Here is a 25,434-nt window from a genome sequence, read left to right as displayed (position 1 = left end):
AATAATGCATTTTGTGCCTTACAAATCTGCTGTTTCATTTTATTTGCCAAATAAATCATCTGTGCTGTTTTTTTTTTTGTTTTTTTTACTTTAAGTTCATTTCTGGCCCTTTTTTTTTTGTTTGTCTGCTACCTTCTGGCCCTTTTTTTGTTTCTCTGTTCTTCTTTGTCACTCAACCAGCTTAATCTGCCTCTTCCACTCTGTACCTCATGGCTTGAAGAAGTTGCTCTTTTAATCCCTGTTCTGACAGCATGCTGCTCATCTGGTCAGGATAAAACAGATGAACATTCATGGGCTCAGTTCAAGCAGCAGCTATATTACACATGAATACATCAGGAATGAGGCTTTGTAACTTAAACTTAAATAAACTTATAAACAGACTGACTACCATACTCATACATGTTAACACTCTGGCTGTTCTCTTAAAGTGGCACTGCTGCCTGCACGTGCTCATTATTTATATGCATGTACCTACATCAGGAAATGCTTTTTAACAGTACATGCACAGACTCTGATCTACAGTATGTACCTAACCAAGCATTTCCAACAAATGAAATGTCCACAGAGGTTCCTCACTAAAGGAATACAGGACATAAGTAGCATGTACTATGCAGGCAGACCACCTCAAGGCCCTATCCCTTTATTCTGTCTCCTACTGGCTGTTGAAACCATGCTCTGATCACTTGCAATCATACTTGTGTGCCTTTCTATGAGCTCACGGATTTGACAAATCTCTATAGCTTTGCTTAATGTTAAATCTCTGTTATGAAGCAAAATCTTTCGCACTGCAGCATTATTAACACTACACACAAGCTTGTCTTTTATTAACTTGTCTTTCAAGTCACCAATCTGCACGTTTTAGCTGTGTTTCTTAAGTCAGTGATATAAGCTGCAAAAGTTTCACCTGACTTTTGGTCTATTGTATAAAATAAGTGGCTCTCTAATGTGACATTTGTCTGGGGGTTGCTCATTTCACTAAATTTATGTTTCAAGCACTCGGGGTCCTCTCTTGATTCAGCCAGTACCACAATATGGCAGTTTTCCCCTCTCCTGTATATACTGCTGGTGCATGCACAAATGAATGCTCTTTTTCAATGGCTTCTGACCCAGCTAAGTTAAGCAAAATGAATGCCCTTTTATGTGCATCTTTATTAGAAAAAGCTGCTTGTAGGAAAATATTGTATTCCTGCTCAAATACTCTCCAATTCTCTTAGATATTATGATTAAACACAAGTGGACTAGGTCTGCGAAATGCCTCTGCCATGTCAACACACAGTAGTGAGGGTGCTTGGAATTATGTACGAACATATACACATAAATATATATGCCAGAACTTTATGCCAGTACTTGTAATTATGCCCAATAGCACAACAAACTCTTTGAAATAACTGTACTATGCCAAATAAATCTCTGCAGCACAAGATCACTTTGAAATCACTGTACTTTGTGAAACCACTCCTTATCAGTTTAAGAAATACTTTGAAATTACTGAACTTTTTGAATAAACTGTACACAATGGGAAAATGCCTGGAGCAAAAATCACTTTAAGATGTATTCACTTTGCAAATACACTGCACACAGCACAAGAACCTTTCAAAATGGCTATACTTTTCGAAATAACTCTGTACACTGTAAGAAACACTGAAATGGTGGCACTCTGTGAATAAATGCATACAGCACAAAAAACGTTTCTGAATGGCTTTACTTTGACAGACTTTGCAATATAACTGTGTTTTGCACACAGCAAACTCTTTGAAATAATTGCACCATAATAAAGCACACACTCTGCAAACACTTTGCACACTCTGAGATACTTCAAACAATTCAAGTTATGCTTTGAATGGCTTCAGTCAATGCAATATAGTAGTTTGTGCCCAAACATGGTCTTTTACTAAAAATCCTCCAGTCACCTTACTCTTTAAGCTTAATTTGCCCTTTTATTGTACTTGTTATGCTCTTTTAATCTCTTATCGTGCTCATTATACTTTTCTTGTTCCCATTTTACTTCATACATGCTCATTATGCAAACCAAAGGTAATTCTGAGCCACATATAAATATCTCTGCTAGTTTTATCAAATATCATAGTTTCAAACATTTTGTTTAATTAATAATGAGTTTGGTATCTTTGGTTTGATTAATACTATGTTTTGTGCTACTCGTTTGATTAATAATGCATTCTGTGCCTTACAAGTCTGCTGTTACATTTTCTTTGCCAAAATAATCACTTGTGCTGTGTTTTTATTTATTTATTTTTGTTACCTTAAGTTCATTTCTGGTCCTTTTTTTTTGTTTGTCTGTTTTCTTTGTCACTCAACCAGCTTAATCTGCCTCTTCCACTCTGTACCTCATGGCTTGAAGAAGTTGTTCTTTTAATCCCGGTTTTGACAGCATGCTGCTCATCTGGTCAGTATAAAACAGACAAACATTCATGGGATCAGTTCAAGCAGCAGCTATATTACACATGAATACATCAGGAATGAGGCTTTGTAACTTAAACTTAAATAAACTTATAAACAGACTGACTACCATACTCATACATGTTAACACTCTGGCTGTTCTCTTAAAATGGCACTGCTGCCTGCACATGCTTGTTATTTATATGCACGTACCTACATCAGGAAATGCTTTTAACGGTACATGCACAGACTCTGATCTACAGTATGTACCTAACCAAGCTTATCCAACAAATGAAATGTCCACAGAGGTTCCTCACTAAAGGAATACAGGGCATAAGTAGCATGTCCTATGCAGGCAGACCACCTCAAGGCCCTATCCTTGTATTCTGTCTCCTACAGGCTGTTGAAACCATGCTCTGATCACTTGCAATCATACTTGTGCGCCTTTCTATGAGCTCACAGATTTGACAAATCTCTACAGCTTTGCTTAATGTTAAATCACTGTTATGAAGCAAAGTCTTTCTCACTGCAGCATTATTAAAACTACACACAAGCTTGTCTTTTATTAACTTGTCTTTCAAGTCACCAATCTGCACGTATTAGCTGTGTTTGTTAAGTCAGTGATATAAGCTGCAAAAGTTTCACCTGGCTTTTGGTCTATTGTATAAAATAAGTGCCTCTCTAATGTGACATTTGTCTGGGGGTTGCTCATTTCTCCAAATTGATGTTTCAAGCACTCGGGGTCCTCTCTTGATTCAGCCAGTACCACAATATGGCAGTTTTCCCCTCTCCTGTATATACTGCCGGTGCATACACAAATTAATGCTCTTTTTCAATGGCTTTTGACCCAGCTAAGTTAAGCAAAATGAATGCCCTTTTATGTGCATCTTTATTAGAAAAAGCTGCTTGTAGGAAAATATCGTATTCCTACTCAAATACTCTCCAATTTTCTTAGATATTATGATTAAACACAAGTGGACTAGGTCTGCGAAATGCCTCTGCCATGTCAACACACAGTAGTGAGGGTGCTTGGAATTATGTACGAACATATACACATAAATATATATGCCAGAACTTTATGCCAGTACTTGTAATTATGCCCCATAGCACAACAAACTTTTTGAAATAACTGTACTATGCCAAATAAATCTCTGTAGCACAAGATCACTTTGAAATCACTGTACTTTGTGAAACCATTCCTTATCAGTGTAAGAAATACTTTGAAATTACTGAACTTTTTGAATAAACTGTACACAATGGGAAAATGCCTGGAGCAAAAATCACTTTAAGATGTATTCACTTTGCAAATAAATAACTCTGTACACTGTAAGAAACACTGAAATGGTGGCACTCTGTGAATAAATGCTTGAAATAATTGCACCATAATAAAGCACACACTCTGCAAACACTTTGCACACTCTGAGATACTTCAAACAATTCAAGTTATGCTTTGAATGGCTTCAGTCAATGCAATATAGTCAAACATGGTCCCTTTTATTGTACTTGTTATGCTCTTTTAATCTCTTATCGTGCTCATTATAATTTTCTTGTTCCCATTTTACTTCATACATGCGCATTATGCAAACTAAAGGTAATTCTGAGCCACATATAAATATCTCTGCTACTTTTATCAAACATCACAGTTTCAAACACTTTGTTTAATTAATAATGAGTTTTGTATCTTTTGTTTGATTAACAATATGTTTTGTGCTACTTGTTTGATTAATAATGGATCTTGTGCCTTACAAGTCTGCCGTTTCATTTTCTTTGCCAAAATAATCATTTGTGCTGTGGTTTTATTTATTTATTTATTTATTTTGTTACCTTAAGTTCATTTCTGGCCCTTTTTATTGTTTGTCTGTTCTTCTTTGTCACTCAACCAGCTTAATCTGCCTCTTCCACTCTGTACCTCATGGCTTGAAGAAGTTGCTCTTTTAATCCCGGTTCTGACACCATGCTGCTCATTTGGTCAGGATAAAAAAGATGGACATTCATGGGCTCAGTTCAAGCAGCAGCTTTATTACACACGAATGCATCAGGAATGAGGCTTTGTAACTTAAACTTAAATAAACTTATAAACAGACTGACTACCATACTCATACATGTTAACACTCTGGCTGTTCTCTCAAAATGGCACTGCTGCCTGCACATGCTCATTATTTATATGCACGTACCTGCATCAGGAAATGCTTCTTAACGGTACATGCACAGACTCTGATCTACAGTATGTACCTAACCAAGCATATCCAACAAATGAAATGTCCACAGAGGTTCCTCACTAAAGGAATACAGGGCATAAGTAGCATGTCCTATGCAGACATACTGCCTCAAGGCCCTATTCCTGTATTCTGCCTCCTACAGGCTGTTGAGGAGAGATCTATGCCTGGCATACAGGGCATTGTCAGACCCCACTCTGTGAGACCTCCTGCATATCAGCAAAGCAAACAGCACCAGAATTACCCATTATAAAGACTTAAACCTTGCCTGTGGTATAAATAGGACCTGCTGAAGAGATGGGTATGCATCCAAGAGACTACCCCGTCTCTGGCACAGGCTTCCCATCCATGTAAGGCAGAGTTTCTTCCTAACCCAATTCAAGTGTATCCTGGAAAAGTGGAAGGGGGAGAGGGAATTCATCCCTGCCTTGGCTGCCATGTCTCTAATGGACACAGTCAACCTGTAAATGGTTCATCTCCTAGGCCCCTACTTTTAAATGTTTCATCTCCCAAGCCCCCACTTACACTTATCAAGGGTACTAGAACTTGTTAGAGATTTGGGGTTGATGGCTAGGCTTATAAAGGCACTTGTGGTTGTTAGTTGAATAAACTCCAATGAATCTATAAACCTATGAACTGAAAAGGTGGGGGACTGCACATAGTGCTTATGGAAATACTACCACAGTGGACTGTTAATACCCCAACTTAGTTATATAGTGCTGGTAACTTGTCCATGAGTGTTTATTTGTAGGAGTCTCTAGAAGTCTTTCTGTGAGCTGTCAAACTGAAGATCATGTATAGTGAAAGCTTTACTTTTTATTCTATTCTGATGTCTGGGTGGCAACCTTGTACATGATCTCCGATTGTCAGCTCTTGGAAAACAACTCATTTCACACACATGTTACTCTTAACTACCACAATAGCCTCTCTGACCATACCTTATTCTCTCACCTTCTTTCAAAATCTTACTCTACTTGAACAAAACCATCATTTCCAACAAACTTTACTATCTTCTTTCATCTACACCCTTAACCAAAGTAAATTCACCTCTACCTCTAATTATATACTAGCAAAATATCACAGAACAACCCACGTGACATACTTCACTATCAAAAAAATGTTTAACAATTCCCACAAAATCTTTAAATTCCCACACTATCTCCAACGTCTCCTCTACTTAGACGGGGATATTCATCCAAACCCTGGCCCCAACAATGACAATAGTAATAGCCTTGACAAATGTAATTTACCTAAGCATTCTACACTAGCTAATGCACCTAATTCCCTCCTGATAGCTCACCTTAATATTAGAAGTATCAACAATAAAATTTCCCACCTGCATGCACTCCTGGATTTGCACTCATTTGATATTCTATGTCTTACAGAAACCTGGCTAAAACCTGCTACTCTAGACCATGAAATTACCCCTCAAGGTTATAATATCCTTAGATGTGACTGCAAAACCAAAAAAGGTGGAGGTATAGCCATTCTCTATAAATCTAATCACCAGGTTTCCCTCTTTAATGAACTACCATCATTAGATGCCAAATCTGAAATGTTGTCTACTAAACTCCAAATAAACAACTCCAAATCTATCTACCTAATTTGAATTTATCTTCCCCCTGGTAACAATACTAATACTCTTGAAAACTTACTTAATTATCTCTCTACCCAACTACCCCAGGAGACCATTGTACTGGGTGACTTCAATATAGACTGGCTTACCTGCAATTCCCTGAACCCCACTAACCACTTAAATCTCTGTGGATTCTCTCAATTAATAACCACTCCTACTAGAATCCACAAACCTAACAGGAAAGAATCTACTCTTGACTGGATCCTTATTAATAACCACCCTAGCAATTATACTCCAGGAACCCTTCCCAGCAATATCAGTGACCATATGCTCACTTACATAATTAGACAAAAACTTCATATCCCAACTACTCATAATCTCAAAACTTCCCGCTCAAAAAAATTCTTTAATCCAAATAGTTTCCTTAATGAATTGCCAGCATGTGACTGGTCACCACTGACCCATCTTAAAATTGATGAGGCTGTGACCTACTTCAACACTAACTTTCTTCAAATACTAGACTACCACGCACCTTACCGCTCCACTAGAATAAGAACCAAATCTGCCCCATGGCTAACTAAACACTCTAAGCAAAAAATGCTCCTTAGAAACAAAATATGGGCTAAAAGGAGAGCTACCAAATGCCCATCTGATCACCTCCTCTTTAAACAATTAAGAAATGCCAACAAGAAGGGCACTCTTAGAGACAAAAAAGACTTCTACCTTCACCTCCAACAATCCACTCAACAAACTCCACAAAAGTTTTGGTCAGGGATAAACAAACTTCTTCAGCCAGGATACTCTACTACTCCTGCCCCATTAGGTTTCAACCATAATAATTCCAACCTGATCCCTGATGCCTTTAATAACTACTTTTAAGAAGTCATTCAATCCCTAGCCAATTCTCCACCTCCAACTACTGCCTTCCCACCAAATAACTCCAAGACTTCATCTCCTACCTTTCATATACACCCTGTTCCTACATCTCTTATCTATAAGCTAGTTAAAAATTTGAAACCTTGCACCCCATCTGCCGACTGTCTCCCATCTGAATACCTACAAATTGCCGCAAAAGCTATAGACTACCCCATATTTATCATTATTAACAGGACTATCTCTGAAGGTAAAATCCATACCATATGGAAAGTATCCCACATCATCCCTCTACATAAAGGTGGATCTTCTATTGAGCTTTCTAACTATAGACCTATTGCCTTACTCTCCCCATTAGCCAAGATAATGGAAAAATGTATTCACAAACAACTACTCAACCACCTACTACAAAATAATCTACTAGCCAACTGCCAACATGGCTTTAGACCATTCCACAGCACAACAACTGCCCTTCTATCCTTCACTGACTCTATAAATAAAAATCGTAACAATAACTCCTTTTCCTCTGCGCTATTTATAGACCTGTCAAAAGCCTTTGATATGGTTAACCATAACTTACTTCTACATAAACTAAAGTTTCATTCTCTTGATCCACTAGCATTACAATAGTTTAGGTGTTATCTTCTAAACAGACAGCAAGCAGTACTTTGGAATAACAAACTGTCTTCATTACTTCCAGTAAATATTGATGTCCCACAAGGCTCTATCTTAGGCCCCCCTTCTTTTTTCCTTATTTATTAACGACCTCCATATGAACATACCTCAAGCCACCTGCATTCAATATGCAGATGACTCAGCCTTAATCTGTACTGCTATGAACATAGCCTCCCATCAGTCCCTCACCCAAACTGTTTTCCAAAATGTAGAAAACTGGTTTATGCAACATTGCCTCCTCCTTAATCCCCAAAAAACAAAACTACTGCTTTTTACTCCAACTCATAAATCACCCACTCCACTCTTCTCTATAACCTCTAACAATGCTACAAACATAACCCCAGATACTACCACCCGCCTACTAGGTGTTACAATTGATAACCATCTTAACTATGATGACCATATTAACTCCACCATAAAGACTGTTAACAAAAAACTTGGGACTCTCTATAGAATTAAACCCTTCCTTACCCCCTCTGCCAGGAAAACTATTGCCCAGACCCACCTCATTTCTACCCTTTTCTATGCCTTTGCTATATATACAAACCTGTCTAAAAACAATATCTCAAAACTTTCTACCTGTTATAATAGCATAGCTAGATTCATCACAAGCTCTCCCTTTCAAACTCACCATTGCCTTAACCTCAAACAACTAGGATGGCTAGAATTGCAGAACCATATACTCTGTCAACAGTTACTTATCACTCAAAAGATCCTATACCACCCCAATAACACCCCTATCCTCACTAATCTGATTTCACCATATAAAAATCTAGCTACACTATGTTCTGCAAATAAACTCCTGGTCTCCTCGATTAAATCTAACAACAAAGCTGGTGACTCACTTTTCTCAAACGCTACAGGTAAAAACTGGAATCAGCTCCCCCCCTGAACTTTCTACCCTAGCTTCTACTTCTCTATTCAAAAAACATATTGAAGAACATCTTAAAACTCAGTGGCTTTGTCCTTGTGCTAACCCAGACTGAAACATTTTTCCCCTCCTGCTCATACCCCTTCCCCTCTCCCCTAACCTACACCTCCAAATCTACTTACTTCTCTTTTTTTTCTCATAGTAATAGGATAAAATATAAGGACTTGACTCTGTTTGCTCATACCCAACTTGTGTTTAGTGTACTTGTTTTTTTATTTAGTTTAACTTTTAGCATAATGTCTATAGTCAATATTTTTAATACTATATTTTTTCTTTAACCAATACTACCTCTGTACTGTTATTATACATGTCTTTGTTATATATTGTTAACTTTGTTATTGTTCATGCTTGGAGCTTTTCTCCCCGGGCCTCTACTGAAAATGGACATACTTCCAGTTAGACTAGCCCGGTCAACAAATGTAAAATAATAAAATAAATAAAAATAATAATTGTGGTTGTTTAATCTGTTTTATACTATTTTTTTAAATCTGGGAAATGGACTTTTCTAGAATTCTTGCTGTAGTATTTTCTGAATCTGTGTCATCCCACTTGTATCTTTTGTATCTTGTATTTTTTTTTTTTTTATGTCAGCTCCTTGTTGCAATTCAGGTGATAGTAGTACTGGATAAGTATCTGTGGTGCTCCTGTGACCACTCAGAGTTATAAGAATAAAAAAACAAGTAAGTTGTCTATACTTTCATTAGTAGATCAACTTTTGAATATTTGTCATTCACAAAAGATATGGGGTAGGAAATGAATATCAGTGTAATAAATTAGGAAGTTTCTTTTTCATTTGTCGCATCCAAGTTGCTACTGGTGAAAATGGAGCAAAATAGTATTGGTTTGAAAGAGAATGCTTTGTCATATCTTACCAGTACTTTTTTGTTACATGTATTTCATGAAAATTAATAAATTGTTACATTTCCTCAATACATACCACTCCAATCAGCAAAACTCTTAAGTGTGCATCATTATGAGGAATTCTCTTCACCCATGTATATTTTTACATGCCATGTAGGAAGGTAAGGATTTGTATTTTATTTAAGTCTGTGTGTGTGTGTGGGTGCTGTTCTACTTTACTTACCCAAAACACCAGATAACCGAAGATTAAATAATCGAAAAGAAAAAGCTGAATCATCGCATACATGAACGTCCACATTGCTGAAATGTTTCCCAGGTTAAGTAACCGATGGGACTAAAACTAACTTAGAACACACAGCACCATCTACAACCAGCTCAGGTGTGGGGCTATGTCCCCCACACCCCCCTTACTAAATATACCAACTCTGAGATCACACTACAGTGGGGAAAAAGGTAAATCTTCCCATATTGGTCCAGTGGTTACTTACCCTGGAAAGCATTTCAGCAATGTGGATGTTCATGCATGTGAAGATTTGGCTTTTTAAGCTGTTATTTCATCTTCGATTATCTGATATTTCGGCAAGCTAAAGTAGACTGCTGTGTGTGTGTGTGTGTGTGTGTGTGTGTGTGTGTGTGTGTGTGTGTGTGTGTGTGTGTGTGTGTGTGTGTGTGTGTGTGTGTGTGTAATATAAGTATGTGGTGGAAGCTGAGATGGTCCCAACCATTCCTGATTTTGCCAAATGTCTTGGATTTTGACTCATATTTTAGTCTGTTCCTCATAACATCTGTGGTATTTTAACAAATAATTAATGACTACTGTCAGTAGATAATGGCAAATGCATGGGTTTCAGATGCCTTCATAAAAATCATGATAATGCAAAGTGGGTGTTCTAGCAGCTTTCAAAGCTAAAGGGCAATATCTGTCCTACATTTTGGTACTTTGCCCCACCCTCCATTATTTTTTATCTTTCTCCTGGATTCTTGAGATAAAAGTTTGAAAGGTAATTTTGGGGAAGAAGTGGGCTTCACATTGTATTCTGACAGCAGTGAGCTAAGGAGGCACATTCTTTTGTGGCAGTTATTTATGTATTTATTCACCAGTTTTATCATAATCAAATATCTGAGCTGTATAGTCAGAGTCATACAAGTGGCTACAATCGATGCCAATGTCTGTATGTGTGTGTGTGTGTGTGTGTGTGTGTGTGTGTGTGTGTGTGTGTGTGTGTGTGTGTGTGTGTGTGTGTGTGTGTGTGTGTGTGTGTGTGTGTGTGTGTGTGTATGTATGTGTGTGTGTGTGTGTGTGTGTGTGTGTGTGTGTGTGTGTGTGTGTGTGTGTGCATGTGCTTTCAAAACCATGGAACAAATTGTCATGGAAATGATCAACAAGCCTTTCTGTATTGGAGGGAAGCCTGCTAGCTTATCAGTTGGAGTTGTAAGCACCAGGTTACTTATCTATCACATAAGGAGAGGTTTCTGGCCAAGAAATTGTAGTTATTGGCCGTTTGGGCAAATTTTCCATCTCTCTCAACTTTCTGATATAAAAGCCCGCATTTGCACTTGTTTCACCCCTTCCCTGTAACTAGTCTTGTCCAGATACCGATTTGCTATATCCAGGACTGTTTGTAAGCTCCTGAGTCCCAAAAGCCTATCTGTGTTGGTGGGAAGCCTGCTAGCTTATCAGTGGGAGTTGTAAGCACCAGGTAACCTATATACCACATAAGGAGTGGTTTCTGGCCCAAAAATTGTAGTTATGATTTAAAAGCCCGTATTTGCACTTGTTTCTTTCCTGTAACTAGTCTAGTTCAGATACAGATTCTTAGTTTTAGGACTTGAATTTGCTTATCCATGCTCAGCACTTGTTCAGAAATTGTTGTAAGCACCAAATAAGCTAGAAATTACTACAGCACTCAACCTTCCTCATTACCTAGAGGAAAACAGTTTTTGAACTTACTTTCCTCACTTGATGAGAGAAAAACAGCTCTTGTACTCACTTTCCTCACTTGTCTAGAGGAAAATAGTTTTTTTTATTCAGGCATGTCCAAGGGTCAACTCCCAGTGTTCTCTCCTGTCTATCTGTTGAATCTGGGCATCTTGGGACAATGTAGCTAGTGCCTCATGTACACAGACAACCCGCTCCTCCTACCACCCAACACTACAACCTGTGAGAGATGTACTTATCTAACCAAACTGGAGGTAAAGGTCTCTCCAACCAAGACTAAACTTGACAGTCAAGAGGAGACAGTAAACACTTGCACCACACCATACTCATCACATAGTCCCACTAAACCTACACCACCAAAATCCACACATAGAAATACAAAAGCATTCGCAGAGGCTCTCAATAATAATCTGCTCAAGCAACAGAGACCGTCAAAGCAGAAACACAAGCAACCTCCACCCCCAACACAATCCAAATGGCACATAGCACACAGACTCAGTGTGACACAACCACAGCCCATAAGGCAAAACAACGTACCCAAAACACTAGTCATAGGTGACTTTATAGTCATGATGTCCCACTCACCAGGCTAAACAAGGAGAAGGTTACTGTCAGCTGCCTTTCTGGTGCCAGGATCCACCACATAATCCACACACTCAGGTCACTCCATAACGAGTACAAATATAACTCTGTCATTGCCCATGTTGGTGTGAATGACCTGAGACATACCTCCCTGGACTATATGAAAAGAGACATGGAAGAGCTCTCTGATCTTATAGCCCAGGCAGGTATGACCCTAGCCCTGAGTAGCATCCTGCCATTGCCCAGAATTATACTGCAGGACAAGGAAAAAATGATTGATTTCAACAATTGGCTTAGCTTCTGGTGTCATTCTAAGGGGATCCAGTATCTGTTTGCCTGGGACAACATGGCCGACAGACCATGATGCTTTGCCAGAGATGGCCTGCACCCATCACCCCTGGGATTCCAGATACTGGCTAAGGCTCTTGCTGCCCCTATAGTGCCATTTTTAGGCAAGGTTTAAATGACAAATTCACCACCATAACAGGAAAAGGCAAGCAAAAACAGAGGGTAAGGCTACTCAATGCTAGAAGTCTAAATCTCAAAATGCACTCTCTCGAGGCACTCCTTAAAATGGAGAAAATCGATATCTGTGCAGTGACTGAGACCTGGTTCAAGGATTCAGAGAGCACCCCTGCATTACTAGGTTATAACTCATACCACACTATCCTGGCCATCTAACCTGGACCGGAACACCAAAGGTGGAGGTGTGTCCATATTCATTAAAGATATCCACACCTCCAGGCTAGTTGCTCAGCATGATGCATCTGAGGTTATCCAAGTGCAACTAACTCTTGGCAAAACTGCAATCCAGATTGTAGCTTGCTATAGATCCCCCACCATGCCCCAGGATTCCCACTCCTCTTTTCTTGATATACTGGAAAATATTAGGGTTTAACCAAACACCCTAATAATGGGCGATTTCAACTACCCCACCATTAACTGGGAAAACTACTCATGTACCAACTCCTTTGCTCAACGCTTTCTGGAAATCATGAATTCCAATGCCCTGGATCAACTTATCCACACCCCCACCAGGGGCAACAATATCCTAGACCTAGTCATTACCAACATGAGTGACCAGTGTTCCACACCTGAAGTCAAGTCCTCGTTGGTTAGATCCGATCATAAGCTAATCACCCTATATATCCAAATCCTGCCCCCATGCTCCATTAAGGAAACCACAGTAAAAAATTTCCCCAAAGCCAACTTCAAGTTTCTTAAGACAGAAGTGGCGAACTTCATGACACCCATGCAGGTGGACAATACAGTTATGACTGCTGAATCCTACATAAATGCACTCTACAAGCACTTACACGAGTGCAATGATCATGCTATCCCAAACAGAACCAAGACGTTATCCTCCAAAAAAAAGGAAGCCAATCTGGTGGCCCCTGCCATAAACAAACTCTACAACGGAAGGAAGAAACTGTTTCAAAAGAGATTAAAATCTCATGAGTGGAGGAGCTCCCTAGTCAGCCTCAATAGGAAGCTGAGATCCTTTATAAGATCCTCCAAAGCTAGCTACGAAAACAAAATTACCACTGATTCTAGAGACAACTGCAAAGCATTCTATAGCTATGTCAAGAATCTCAATGGCAACACCCAGATCTGCTCTGAGTTACAGTACAATGGCACGAAAATTACAGAACCAACTGATATTGTCAACATCCTCGCAGATAAGTTCAGTGTTAACTTTACCCCCATCTCACCCCCAAAGGGCCAATATCCACACAGGAAGAATGCAGAGTCCCTGTAATCACAACTACGCACATAAAAGCTACACTCTCTAAAGCAAAAAACACAGCATCCTTAGGATCAGAGAACATCCCAGGTCACGTTCTACATGAACTTCAGAATGAACTGGCTCGCCACCTAAGCACCATGTTCAATCACAGCCTCACGTCAAGCTTTGTGTCCACTGAATGGCGCACAGCAACAGTTATCCCACTCCACAAATGGGGAGTCACCACTGATCCTGGGAACTATCACCCTATTAGCCTGATCAGCCTGGTCTGCAAGGCCATGGAACGTATCATCATGGAACTCATAAGCAAAGACATTGGTAACCTCCAAACTCAGGACCCCACCCAATTCAGGTTTGTGAAAGGCAGATCATGCCTCCTGAACCTGACTGACTTCTTTGAGGCAATCACCAAAGCCGTAGATGAGGGTAAGGTGGTTGACATAGCCTATCTTGACCTCGCCAAGGCTTTTGATACCATCCCCCATTCTGGAATTAAAGCTAAACTCACTAAACTAGGTATAAATCCCTACATCAAAAGATGGATTGCCAACTGGCTCACTGACAGAACCCACACTATAAAAGCTGCAGACTCCAAATCTGACTTAAAACCAGTGACAAGTGGAGTACCACAGGGTTCAGTCCTGGGAAATCTCCTGTTTGGTATCTACTTCTCTGAAGTACAGGCTAACACAGAAGGCCTTTGGCTAATGAAGTTCGCAGATTACTGCAAACTAGGAGCCATAGTTTACTCCCTAATGATATGGACATCCTACAGAAGGGCCTCACTGAGACAGATGCCTGGTGTCTGAGCCATGGCCTCAAGCTCAATGCCAAAAAGTGCATTGTCATCCCGTTTGGTAAAAACTCTGTACCTATGAACTACCACATAGGTGGCAGTCTACTTAGTGCTGAATGTATGATAAGAGACCTTGGGACCCAGGTGGACAGTAGTCTCTTGTTTGATAATCACATCGCCACAGTAGTCAGGAAATCCTTCTACGTGGCATACCGCATCACAAAAGGGTTCTCATCCAGTAGAAAAGAGGTCATTGTTCCCCTCTACTCAACACTCATTAGACCTCTTATAGAGTGCAATACCCCTTTTGGAATGTACCTCACAAGATATCTGCAGCAGCAGCTGGAAAGGCCACAGAAGTACCTCACAAAGAGGATTACTGGCCTCAAACAGATGCCTTACACTGACTGTCTCAAAAAACTCCAGCTTTACTCTGTAGCATATCGCCTACTCTGAGGTGATCTCTGCCTAACATATAATACTATGTCAAACCCAGAGCTGTTGGACATGCTACACCTAAAGAAATCTCAATCCCTCCAATCTACATGCTCTAGGGACCTAAACCTTGTCACCACAATAAACAGGACATGCTGGAGGGATATATTCCTGTCCCAGAGACTTCCTACACTCTGGAACAAGCTACCCATCTATGTCAAGCAAAGTTCCTCATTAGCAATCTTCAAGAAAAATCTTGATGAGTGGATGGGAAATAGGAAATACACCCTGGGGATCACTTCTGTGGCTCTGCTCAACAGGGGCACAGGAAAATAACTTTCTTGGGTGTCGTAAGCCAGGGAACCTTGTTGGCTAGGCTTACTTAGGCTCTTGGGCCAATAGCCTAATACCTACCTATGAACCTATGAACCTATAACCACATTGCTAACCTATAGATACTGAATTACTCCCAGTTTTGCTTTGTTAAGGGAATGTCTTGCCAACTTAACCTGGTAGACTTCTTTGAGAGGGTCACAATGGCTATGGATGAGGGAAAATGGTGCATACTACCTACTATAACCTGACCACACTCTTCGATACAATACCCTACTCAGGTATTTTTGACAAACTCTCTGAACTAGGCATAGATTCCTACATAACTCAATGGGTTGTCAGTTGGCTCACAAATAGGACCCAAGAAATCTGGATTGGTGAGACCACTTCCAACAAGAGACTGGTCATCAGTGGAGTACCCCAGGACTCTTTGTTCATCCTGTTTCTGTTTAGCATCTGCTTCTCAAAAGTGAAGTCTAACATCAAAGGCATCTGGCTCACCAAGTTCACAAATAACTGTAAACTGGGAGATATCATAGATTTCCACCATGACATCAACATCCTACAAGAGGGTTTTAGACAAACAAAAGACTGATGCAAAAGCCATTTGACCAACACGTAGGTAAGATGGTAAGAAAATCATTTTATATCACCCAACTCATAAGCAAGGGAATGGCATCCAGGTCCAAGGAAGTAATACCACCATTCTACTCAGCCTTTATCTGATCCATCATTGACTACAATTCCCTCTCTGGCATGTACCTTGCTAGGCACTTGCAATAGTTGGAATGCCTTTAAAGGTTCCTCAACAGGAAAATCCAAGGCAAAATACCCTGTTGTACACAAATTGCCTTAAGGTCCTATCTCTGTACTCAGTCTCCTACAGGTTACTGAGATGCAATCTTTGCCTAGAATATATGATGCCCTCAGATCCAGCTCTGATGGATCTCTTGCACATCTGCAAGGCAAGCAACACCAGAAATACTAGATTCAAGGACCTGAATGTTGTCTGCAACATAAATATAGTCTGCTGGAGAGACTGATATGTGTCGCTGAGCTATGCAGTAAGCTCCCCATCTGTGTGAAGCAGTGTTCATCCCTAACCCTGTTCAAAAGAAACCTTGATCATTGGCTGGGAAATTACAAATTCACCCCCCGTCTGACCTCCCATGTCTCTGATGTACAGAGGTCAACAGTAAGTAAATTAATCCCCAACTAACATACTTCCCCCACATGCTATCAGTTTATTAACATACCCCACCATATAGGTGTCCAAGGAACTCTGGGACAAAACTGGGTTAGGTTGCATGACTAGGCTTGTAAAGACCCTGGTGTTCATTAGCCTAGTATGAAGCTATTAACTTGTGTGTGTGTGTGTGTGTGTGTGTGTGTGTGTGTGTGTGTGTGTGTGTGTGTGTGTGTGTGTGTGTGTGTGTGTGTGTGTGTGTGTGTGTGTGTGTGTGTGTGTGTGTGTGTGTGTGTGTGTGTGTTTCCTTACAGTGGGCGATTATTTATTTTATTACAGTCTAATATCCAAGGTGTTCCCAGTCAACAAATGTGGATTTAATTGCTAGGTATGTAGCTGTGGCTGTGCTGTAGCATTTTGAGCAGGATATGTTACAGCAGCTGATCGGTGGTGCCAGTAGCATTGCTGTCTCACAGCAGGTGGCTCACTGGTTGAGTTTTTTTGGCTGTGATTCCTTCTGTCTGGAGTCTGTAGGTACCTTTGTCTGTGTGTAGGTTTTATATAGATGCCCTGGTTTCCACCCTCATACCATCAGGTGTATAATGTATGCCTGTAGCCACTTGTGATTTTACTTATACTCTGATGCAAAATCACAGGTATGCACAGAAGGTAATGGTCTTTTATGGATGAGTATAGAGATAGGCACTATTACCAAACAGATGTTTATATCCTTTTAAGCACTTGTTATTTCAGTTTACTGGGAGCTATTATTTTCTTAGCTTTTGAACACATTGAGCTTTTGACACAAGCAACTTATTTTTCCCTGAAAGAAAAAATGACTGCATTTCTTTCTTTACTTATGAATTTTATTCAGACCATCATTCTATGAAAAGGTAATAAAGAAAGTTCTTAAGATGCACCTCAGAGCATCAAAGGCCCTATGACTTCTGGGGACAGATAACCCCTCCGGACCCCTGACATAATTCAGGTGCTTCCTCCACACTTATTCTAGTGGAGTCTTGGCTGGTTAACGTATGTCAAAAGGGTGAAGGAAAAAGATGAAAAGGAAGACAAGCTATGAAAAAGCAAGAAAGAAGCAATCAAGCTGACTGTTATTGGGCCAGGATGGGGGTGGGAGGAGTTATTCTGGAGAGGCTCAGGGGGAACAATGATTCATGGAGTCTTTTGTCTAGGGTGCCATTTCACTTAAGACTGGCCTTGTTGACTGCAGTCCGAGGTATATGTATGTATGTATATACAGCATTCATGTCGGTGCAGTGGTGCAGTGGCAGCATCATTGCCTCACAGCAAGAGGTTCCAAGTCGGACTTTCCTGGTAAACAAATGTTAAATAAAAAATAATACACACACACACACACACACACACACACACACACACATATATATATATGTATATATATATATATATATATATATATATATATATATATATATATATATATATTTATAGTCCATGAAGTGACTATAATGAGTGGGTACTGAGGCAATCTGTGGATGAAAGTGACTGCCCCATTTATAGTTTGATCACAGGTAATAGTGACCTGTTGTAAAAAAACCCTAACCCATTCCAATCAGTCCCAGATATTTGGTTGCTTTCTGCAGTACCCACCTTGCTTTGAAGTCACCAGCCACCACTGGTCCTTATATTCAGATGGTAACCTAAGTGTATGGACTGCCTTAGTGATCCTAATAGTATTTTTCAAGTTTTAAGTCAGTTTCTGATTAGAGTGTCTTTTGATTTACTGAATATTTCAAGGATTCTTTTTATTTTCTTTTAGAATTTATTTATGTTATTGGACCATCAGGGTGGTTTGCTTTTAAATTCCCCATTACATTTAGATTTGCTTGTGACTCTCAATTCTATACATTTCTCTAAATGGGAATATAATTCCTTTGTGAAGGTACTTGATTTGGTCACACCTGTTGTTATAGTGCTATGACAGACTTTTGAAACTTCATCATATAATATTATGAGACTTGTAGATTTGAAATCCTTGAATCCTGACATATTAGTATTGATAATTTCAGAGATTGTAAAGGCAAAGGTCAGTAGTTTGTGATCTGACATCACTGGGGAAGTAGATACTATGGGTCTAGCACATGAAGAAACTATTATTAAGGATAAGGTCAAGAACAGTATTGCCTCGTGTGAGTTTGTTAACAATCTGATGCTGGCCATTTCTGGTAATCAAATTTAGCAACTTTAGGGTGTATCCTACTTTTGAGATATAAGTATTTTATTGGCGGGTATTTAATGTTTCTTAAAATGATGGTGTTTTTATTTATATGGAGTTCATTAAATACATTTAGGAACCTTATATGATTTTTAGGGGCAGAGAGTGTGCCACGTAACAGACTACGAACTAACAGTTGGTTCTGTTTGGTGTGATTTGGAGCTCAATGTGTTCCATTCTCTCTTGAGGTGATATGGTTCCTAACAAATATGGAGATGCCACCACAGTTGTCATCAGGCCTGATGGCATAGTAGGTGCAAAACCTACATACAGAGTGGTTTCTAGACATTTAAACTAATCTCTTTAATTACACAGGCATGAATGCTCTCCAGACACAGAGGGGTGTTAAGGACAGACGTCTTATTGCTAAGACTTCTGGCATTGATCAAAGCCTTGTTACTGTGATCTTGTTTATATATGATATGCTAGTTACACAGGGATGTCCACAGCTGAACTCTGTGACTTTCTGAAAAAGACAATATTGGCAATGCAAAGGCTTTAACCAGTATGGAAAAGACTTGGAATGAAAGGCAAAGGTCATTAGTAGTAAACAAATGGTACTGTCAAGCATTTTCTCCCATGGTGACACATTCTGAATCCCCCTTGAATGACACCAACTAATTTGCAAATTGTTGAAGCAAATTATCTTTTCTTTATACCAAGGCCTCATATGTGGAGAAAGAAGGATTCTGCTCAGGACCAGATTCTTGCCTGCATTTTTGACAAACAAGGAGACCTGGCTTGTCTCTCCACAGCTCCCTCAAGAAATAAAGAAAAGGGAACTTATTCATCAACATTTCTTAGAAAGGTAGATGAGGTAAAAGTAAGAAAAAATATTAAAAATTCCACAATTTTGATACACTATTTCTAATGATAAACTATAAATATTATCACAAGCAAAAACGTGCAGATGAATACCAATGAGAACTACAAAGCAAGCATTTTTGACGACCCCAAAGGTTTTGTAGAGAATTGGGAAACAAACCAAAAACAATGAAAACACAACCAAAAATTAAGAAATAGATACAGTTTTAAGAAGTATTTGTGATTACTTTGTTAAACATAACAAAGATGCTAAATCTACAGAAGAGTTAAAAGAAACAATAAGATGCTTTAATGTAAAGGATATGAAATGGGAGGAAGTAACAGCCACTAAAATTGAGACAAAATTTAGAATAGTTCCTGACTGTAAAACCCTGGGTCCAGGAGCAGTACTGAACTTCTTGCTAAAGGTATTAAAATCTTTACATAAAGATTTAGCTCTGAATAAAAAGTACTTGTATGCACATACTGGAAAAACATCAACCTGGTTAACAAAAGAAAACATACTTCTCCTTAATGAGTGAACCTGCAAACCATCCAAATGTTGCCTTCTGACAATATATACATTATATACTGGAACTGACATAGATAGTCCCCGGGATTCAATAAGCTGCTTTTTCGATGCAGGAATAGTGCAGCAGCTCCTGCACGGAATATGGCCGCCAGGCAATCCAGTAAACAAGGCTGAAGGCATACAAGAGTCTGCCAGCAATATTCTGGCACAGACACCACTGAATAATGCTAATTACCTCATTTGCTGGTGAAAACCATGCAAATGAGATGAATTAGTGATTCAGTAAGCGGGCAGGCATCCGTGCCAGAACAATGAGAGGTGTGGAAATGTATTTGGTTACTAACAGAGTACATTTCTTCAAAAATCAAAACAGAGGCATGACAGCTCAAAGTAAAGCATTTATTATAACCATCAGGCATGCCAATGGCCAAAAGTATGGCCACTGGCATGGAAAAGTGTTGCAAAATTATAAAAATCAAAGTTTTTTTTTTTTGCTGATTTCGGCCATTTAAGCATAGTGCAGCGGTGCGCAAATTGTAACTTGGTGATAATAAAAAAATGTGAAAAGACAATTTTAAGTGAAATCTGCATTTTACCATTATAGTGCATGGCATGCAAAATCAAAACAGTAACAGGTAACACTGGTTGCTAAAGAGGAAGGCTCTGGTGCAGTGGTGTAACTAGGGGCTAAGGCAGTGGTGTATGCAAATGAGCATATTTTACTGAATCACTAAATGGGAGACCATTCTCTGGTTGCACCTAACCATGTAGCAGCTATAAGGCAGTGGTGTAAGCAGGAGAAGTAGGTGACATGAAAAGGGGGTGTGTCATGCTTGGTGTAAACTCATTGGAGCTCCACGGCTCCTATTTGAGCTTAGCTAAGCACAGCTAAGCAAGGAGGGTGAGTCTAAGGCTGTATTAACTTATTCCATGAAATGAAGAGTGTGTTCACATCCAGGGAGGGCCATTTCTGCTTCAAAGTGTTTACTTTAGCTAAATGGGTTTGCACTGCATGCACCACCTCTAAAAAAAAAAAAAAATTAGAAATAGCAGAATTGTTTACATTTGGACACTGGGTTTTCATGGTGCACCTCGGGGCTTAAAAGATGCAGAAATAGGAAGGAAAAAAGGGAAATAGCAGAATAAAAGCAATCAAGTATAAATAAAATAGCAGGCAGGTGGAATGTAACATAGCCAGCCAATCATACAAGTAGTATCTGCAGCACAACAGTAAAAACTGTGCAAATACCTTTCAGTTTGTTTTTTCCCATAAACTCTGTACCATTGGTATACACACTCAGGGGAATTTTAACTGACAAATGTTAGGGGCTGCTATCACTTTGATAGATCAGTATGTGCTAGAGGCTGAGGGCGTTGAGGAGGATAATGCTGGCAACTGCCCCAGACTGAGGAGGAGGAAGAGAACAGTGTTCAGACCCAAGACAACCTACCAGGGGCTACATGATCTGGAGATAGTAGAGCACTACAGGGTGGAGAGGGACATACTTCAGCAACTCATTGAGCTGTGCCAGTCTCACCTCAGACCCAGAGCCAACAGAGGGGAACCCATCCCAGTGGATACCCAGGTATGTGTAGCTTTAAGAATACTAGCTACAGGTGCTTTCCAAAGACCTACTGGGGACATCATTGGGGGTCTCACAGGCATCTGCATCCAGGGTACTCCTCCAGTTCCTGGATGCCATGCTACCAAATGTCAGTGAGCACATTTACTTTTCCAGCACCCATAAGGAGAGGACCAGCAATATCTACCTCTTCAACCATGTAGCAGACTACCTAGAGGTACTGGGTGCCATAGTCTGCATTCACATCCACATCAAAGTACCACCCCGTGAACAGGGTAGGGTCTACCTAAACCCAAAGGCTTTCACTCCATCAACTGCCAGGTCATGTGCAATGCCCAGGGCATTATCATTAATGTGTGTGCTGGCAGCCCTGGAAGTTATCACGACTCCCGCATCTGGCATTCCTCACAGCTGTACCAGGGATTTGCCAGGGGGGACATCCCATATGGCCATCTGGTGGGAGATGCTGGCTATGCACTGGTGCCGTGGATGATGACACCTATCAGAAATGCACACACACCCACTCAAGAATGCCATAATGAGTCACACACACAAACCAGAATCGTTATAGAGTGTGTGTTTGGGATGCTCAAGTTATGGTTTTGCTGCCTTGAGATATCTGGTGGAGCCCTACAGTACTTTTCAGCCACATGTGCACGCATGTTCATAGTATGTGCCATGTTACACAATATGATCCTGTGGAATCAGCTGTAGCAGGAACAGCACAGGGAAGGGCCACACAGCCCCCTACCATTGCCAAGGTCCCCACAGGCATAGAGGGACTTGGAGGATGAACCCTCTGAGCCAGCTCCTGTAGGCAGATAAAGGCATGCCCAGCATGCCCTGGCCTTGGCAAAGAGGCAACGCACAGCACATACACTGACACTGTAAGGACCCAGAGACCGACACCTCTTTCCAACTTGCATACACAGTTAAATGGATGCCACACACATCACACTACCTGTACCCTACCATGTATAGGCAGTGTACTGCATGCACATGACATAGTCAGCCCTCAAGCACCATCTTCACAACTGTTGCAGGTGCAAGTTAAGTCAGTTTTCTTAACAATAAATTAATGTATTAGTATGTTCTGGTAGCATATTGATAGTATTGCTGCATGCATGCAAGGGAATGGGGTAGCCTATTGGGATAGCAGCAGACAACTGACAGCTATGTGGGCACCAGGAAATCTTTGCCCAATACTGGCATCCCCACATTATGCAGTACTACCCAATGTGACAAATCCCACTGCAGTATATGTGGGGGGCCAACTAACTGGGGGTCATAGGTCACAGGCATGGATGTAAGTGTGGGGGTCTCATATACACTCCTCAGCCTGACCCAGCAAGTCAGCTGTAGAAAACCATAATGAAATGTCTAGCAAAGGCCCACAAATGGTGACAATGATGAAATACCCACCTACAGACTTACACAGTGATAGCACAGCAGATCTTGCAGTTGCAGTAAGGCTCTGAAGGGTAAGAAGTCTGAAACACCAATGTATGCCATTACAATCTAACCTGTGGTCTTTAGTGATATAGGTTCATAGGTTCATAGGTAGGTACTAGGCTATCTGCCGGAGGGCATTTATAAGCCTAACCAGAGTGTGTCGGCTTTCGCCACCCCATTGATTAATTAACTGATCCTCTATCAAGCAGAGCCAATGAAGTGATCCCGGTAGTGTATTTTCTGTTACCCATCCACTCATCAAGGTTTCTCTTGAAGAGTGTTAGTGAGGGGCTCTGCCTGATGTAATTTGGAATTTTGATTCAAAGCATGGGGAATCTCTGTGACAGGAATCTATCCCTCCAGCATGTTCTATTTATTGTTGTGGTGAGGTTTAGCTCACTAGAGTGCGTGGCTCGCAGTGACTTGGATTTCTTTAGGTGGAGCATGTCCATCAATCCTGAGTTGGACATAGCTTTGTAAGTCAGGCAGAGATCACCTCTGAGTAAGTAATATGCCACTGAGTACAGCCGGAGTTTTTTCAGTTGGGCTGCATAGGACATATGTTATAGGCCAGTAATCCTCTTGATGAGGTACTTTTGTGGTCTTTCCAGCTGTTAGAAGTGTCTTGTCAGGTACATCCCAAATGGGGCATTATACTCTTTGATGGGTCTAATGAGTGATGAGTAGAGGGGCACTATAACCTCTTTATTTCTAGATGCGAACCCTTTAGTAATTAGATGGGCCACATAGAAGGATTTCCTAACTACTTTGGCAATATGATTATCAAAGGAGAGATTGCTATCTACCTGGGTCCCCAGATCTCTTATTACCTCTTCTGTATTAAGGGGTCTGCCACCTATGTGGTAATTTGTAGGTGTTTTGTTTTTCCCAAATGAGATGACTATGCATTTTTTGGCATTTAACTTGAGGTCATGACTTTGACACCAGGTGTTCATCTCAGTAAGGCCCTTTTGGAGGATGTCTGTGTCAGCCGAAGAGTCCGTTATGGCTCCCAGTTTGCAGTCATCGGCAAACTTGGTTAGCCATAGTCCTCCTGTGTTCTTCTGTACTTCTGAGAATTATATGCTGAACAGTAGGGGTCCCAGGACTGAGCCTTGTGGGACACCACTTGTGAATGGTTTAGAGTCGGACCTGGAGCCCACTATTCTTACCATGCGAGTTATGTCTGTAAGCCATTTGGCAACCCATCTCATGACGTAGGGGTTTATGTTCAGTCTGGTGAGTTTTTTCTGTAATACTCGAGTGGGGAATGGTGTCGAAAGCCTCTGTCATCCAAGACAGGGAGCAATACTATGCTAAATGGAACCAAACTATAAAGCAAATATCAGCACAGTCTGTGCAAATGAGTATAGTTGACAGGCGTACCCCCCAAACTCATATTCCCATAGAAATGCAGTAACTGGAAACTTTGTATGGTAATAGCTGCAGAGCACACATTGCCAGGGCTGTCACAATCAACATGATAACTTGTTGCATGTCCACAATATACAGGGGTCAATGAGCTATGTATATGCGTGGTTAACACTGTCAGGATGTGGCCAGCACTTACTCCCAGCTGTTGTATCCTAGTGGCCTAAGTACAGTACTGTGGTTGACAGGGCCATTTTCCAAGAACTGCAGTGCTAACTATTTTGCATGTCAGCTACACCTATGGTAGGAGTTGTACACACTGAGCAGATGTCAATATCTGTTACTGCTGGTAAGCTGTACAGGTCATGGACAGGGGCCCACACATATGGACATTACACAGGTCTAAGTAACCTACACAGTGCTTCCTTAACCTTGCAACTGTGCAGACCTTTGCAGAATGTCCAGAGGTTTGCATCATATTTGTGGTGTCCTCATCATGAAATAGTGGCTATCTGACAAATCACTGGCAGATCACAAAAGACTAAAGTCAGAAAAAAATTACAGATTGCAGTGTCTCAGATGTCATACCCTATAGGAAAATGCATGCTAATGCAAAATTTGTTATTGTATCACCTTTCTAGGTGTGTAAGGTCAATAGTTAAAATGGTCCCTATATTTAGGCCTATGTCCCCCAATTACTTATGGCTTTGTCTAGATGTCTGGCCCCCAGAAGTTGAGATGTATGGTGCATAGTAGCACAGCAGGTACCTGAAGGTCTGTGTACTGCAAGGTCATAAAAGGCTGCCACCTTTCTGTGTCAGCACTGTGTCAGCACTGCCAAAACATGTCACTGGCCAACAGCCATACCCCTAGAATGGCAGGTTGTCACAG

The sequence above is a fragment of the Protopterus annectens genome, chromosome 1.part1, assembly GCF_019279795.1.
Source record: "Protopterus annectens isolate FY-2018-M chromosome 1.part1, PAN1.0, whole genome shotgun sequence".
Lineage (NCBI taxonomy): Eukaryota > Metazoa > Chordata > Ceratodontiformes > Protopteridae > Protopterus > Protopterus annectens.
This window is presented reverse-complemented; position numbering follows the sequence as displayed.